General features: G+C 43.9%; 1 long non-coding RNA gene across 1 annotated transcript; it reads right to left on the bottom strand.

Moving 5' to 3' along the window:
* Positions 1-329: 329 nt before the first annotated feature.
* LOC122460688 lies at positions 330-3,136 on the bottom strand. Its single transcript, XR_006282149.1, has 3 exons — positions 2,443-3,136; positions 1,970-2,135; positions 330-603 (listed from the first exon to the last, which is right to left on the bottom strand). It is a non-coding gene; the product is annotated as an uncharacterized LOC122460688 (long non-coding RNA).

The raw sequence follows: 3,136 nt of genomic DNA, 5'->3' as shown, positions 1-3,136 counted from the left end.
AGCTGTGGGGACCCTAGAAATGAAACTCCCCAGCCCATGTCACATTTAGCTGCGATTGCATCCTTGAAGCTCTTAAGAGTGAGCATATCTGAGGAAAATATTTCAAATGCAATGTTTTCTCAGTGCAAAGGGGCCTATTTTCAAACTCAGAATTATTTGTGGAAAAAAAATTAATTTCTCATTTTTTGCTGACAAATCTGGAAAATTTTAGGTTTTTTTTTTGTCCTCCCCCCCCCCCTTCCTTCAGTGGCAAAATGGACAATAATAATAACAACATCTAGCTCTTACATAGCACTTTTCAGCAGTAGATCTCAAAGCACTTCACAAGCCCTAGAGACATAAGGTGGGTGAGGCAAACTTTTATTGGACCAACTTCTGTAGGGGAGAAAGAGACAAGCTTTTGAGCTTCCACAGAGCTCTCCTTCAGGTCACACTCTTTAGTACATTTATCCTCAAACCCCTCCTCTGAAGTGGGCAGTGTTATTACCCCATTGTACAGATGGGGAAACTGAGGAAGAGAGCAGCTCAGTGACTCGCCCAAGGTTATTCCCTGTGGCAAAGCAGGGAACTGAACCCAGGTCTCCCATGTCCTAGGCCAGTATCCTAATAAGAAAAGGGAAAATTACAGAAATTGTCAGTAATTTTCACAAAAAATTTGGAATGAACAGAAGCTGGTTCCTTTCTAAAACCTGTGGAATGCAAATGACTGGGATTTTCGGTGACATTTTCCTTCCTCTAATGCCACACCTTCTGGTGAACTGAACATATTCTTACAGCCAACAAATGCCAGACACATTAGTAGATCATAAAGTTAATTTTTTCCAGTACATCATTTACCACAGGGCGGGGGGCAACCTGCCGAGATGAACACTGACTAAAATGCCCCTCTAGCCTCCTGTTTGTTTATGAAGATCACCACTGCTGTGACGTCATTACTCACTGTCCCAGAGTGTGCATTGAAGAGAAAAGTCCCTTGGAGAAAGAGGTGGATTTTAGCACTTAAGAAACCACAGATCTGTCACCTCTGCCTGCCAGGAAACTGTAAGGGTTCCTCATTCCCTGTGCAAAATTCAAATATGGCTGCCTGCCCCAAAGGATAAAAGTGTATGTCTCTGAGACCGAAAAAAACTAAGCCAGAGCTGCAAGGATGAATCTGATTTGGGGCTAGTCAGAGCAATAAATCTGTCCATTGACCGTAGTGATTGTTCTGCACTCTGTCCATGAACAGGGCATGTTATTCTCCCCCACATTGGAGCTTGTTAGTGCAATCGTCTCGTCTCATTAAAACACATCATGACCTAGGTTTCAAAATAGTTTTCCTTTTTTGATGTTTGGGTTTTTCCACAATTTTCCCCCTGGAGAAAGACTTGAATTTTTTTATTTTTTGGCAGGGGAGGAAGGTATGATTTATATTTTTAAGCAAGAGGGAAGAACAGCAAAACCAAAAAAGTTCTGCTTGAAGGCTGAGGAGCAAGGGGGAGATTCTTAGCTGGTTTACACCAGTCTCGCCAGCTTATGCTAGCTGAGAATCTGGCCCCAAATTTCAAGACGTGTTTATCACCCAGTGCCCAGCTTAAAGTTTTGCATGGAAAGAACTGCTCTGACTTGAAAAATCAGGTCATTTACAAATATATATATATATATATATATATATATATATATATATATATATATATATATATGAAAGAGAAAGCTCTCACAGATATTCAGATCCTCCTCGGCTGGTGTAAATGGGTATAGCTTGAATCTGGCCCTCAGGTTAGTAAGAACAATGCTCATTGGTGAAATATACCTGCTCCTGCTGCTTTATGGTTCAGAGTATGCATATTTTACCAGGATAGGCTGAAATAATTCACAGGCCTGGTTCTGATTTGACCCTCCCCATCAACTGTCAATTGCCCAAGCCCATTGCAGATGACATGATTCCGATGTTAGTTTCCAACCATCCACAAAAAGATACCGTACTCACTCCTTGATTAACGAGATCCCTGGACTCCGATTACTAAGGCTAGTGATATGTCCGGTAGCACTCTTCACATGCATATGGCGTGAGCAGGCAATGGATTGCTTCCTCTAGGAGAAAGACTCCACACCTTCCGTGCTCCTGATGGGTTCAGATTCCGAGGGACTTGCAGCTAGGAGGAAGGTGGAGAAGAAAAGTGGATAGGGATGGGGTAACGTTTCAGGTGCAGTTTAGACCAGTGAGAGGTTGAGTCACTGCCTGTCCTGTAATATTAGGGACCTTAAATGCTCTGCTGTTCAGACTCACAGCCCACCCACTATGTGCCAGCGGACAAGCATGCAGTACCCCGAGGGGCTGGGTGCTAGGCAGCCCTAGTTCTGCACTCACACCCCAGCAGTCTGTCTACAATAGCCCTAGGTTATTACTCGCAGGGTGACCCCAACACAGCCCCAGTCCTGAATTTCTCCCAAACCACCTACCCTGAAGTATCCAGCCCTCTCCTGGAACACTCCGAGAAGTGGATAAGGTTCGTTGCTCCTTTAAAGAGACACAAGCACCGCTTATCACTTTGGAGTTCACAATCACTTCGATTCAAATACAGCACTGGGTCCGTTAAGTTTAAGTGATAGCAAATAGAAGGGATTGACGGTAGAACAGGTTACACAAACAAACGTTAAAATAGGCTTTCTAATGGCTAAGACCTAACAAGCTATAGTCTTTGCTCAAGGTAGTTTTCTCATTTATTCTATGTCCAACATGGCTGACCAGACTCCCTGGCCAGGAGTCAATTCCCGGACCACAAAGTGCTTGGTTTCTTTGTCTCCTCAGGGCTAGGATGAAGATGGAGTCTCTCTCTCTCTCTCTCTCTCTCTCTCTCTCTCTCTCTCTCTGTCCCTTATATCCCCAAAGGGATTGTCTTTGTCCTAAAAGTCAGGAAGGCCTCCTGGAGATTCAGTCTCCTGCGTCTCTTTGGGGTGCATGAGCCTTGTTAATTCTCTGTCTCACGAGTTTGGTCTCAGGATAACCCCCAATGGTTTAACTTGATGGCTTTGTTTACTGCCAATATGTAAACTGAAGTAAACCCATCTGCCTTTGTCTAGGACAAACTGATTTGTTACCTGTACTGAGGCCAGGCCATCTGGTCTTAAATGTGTTCTAGTAGCACCACACAGA

Source organism: Dermochelys coriacea, chromosome 6 (genome assembly GCF_009764565.3).
Source record: "Dermochelys coriacea isolate rDerCor1 chromosome 6, rDerCor1.pri.v4, whole genome shotgun sequence".
NCBI lineage: Eukaryota > Metazoa > Chordata > Testudines > Dermochelyidae > Dermochelys > Dermochelys coriacea.
Note: the sequence above shows the minus strand (reverse complement) of the source record. Positions and strands in the feature narration are given on the sequence as shown.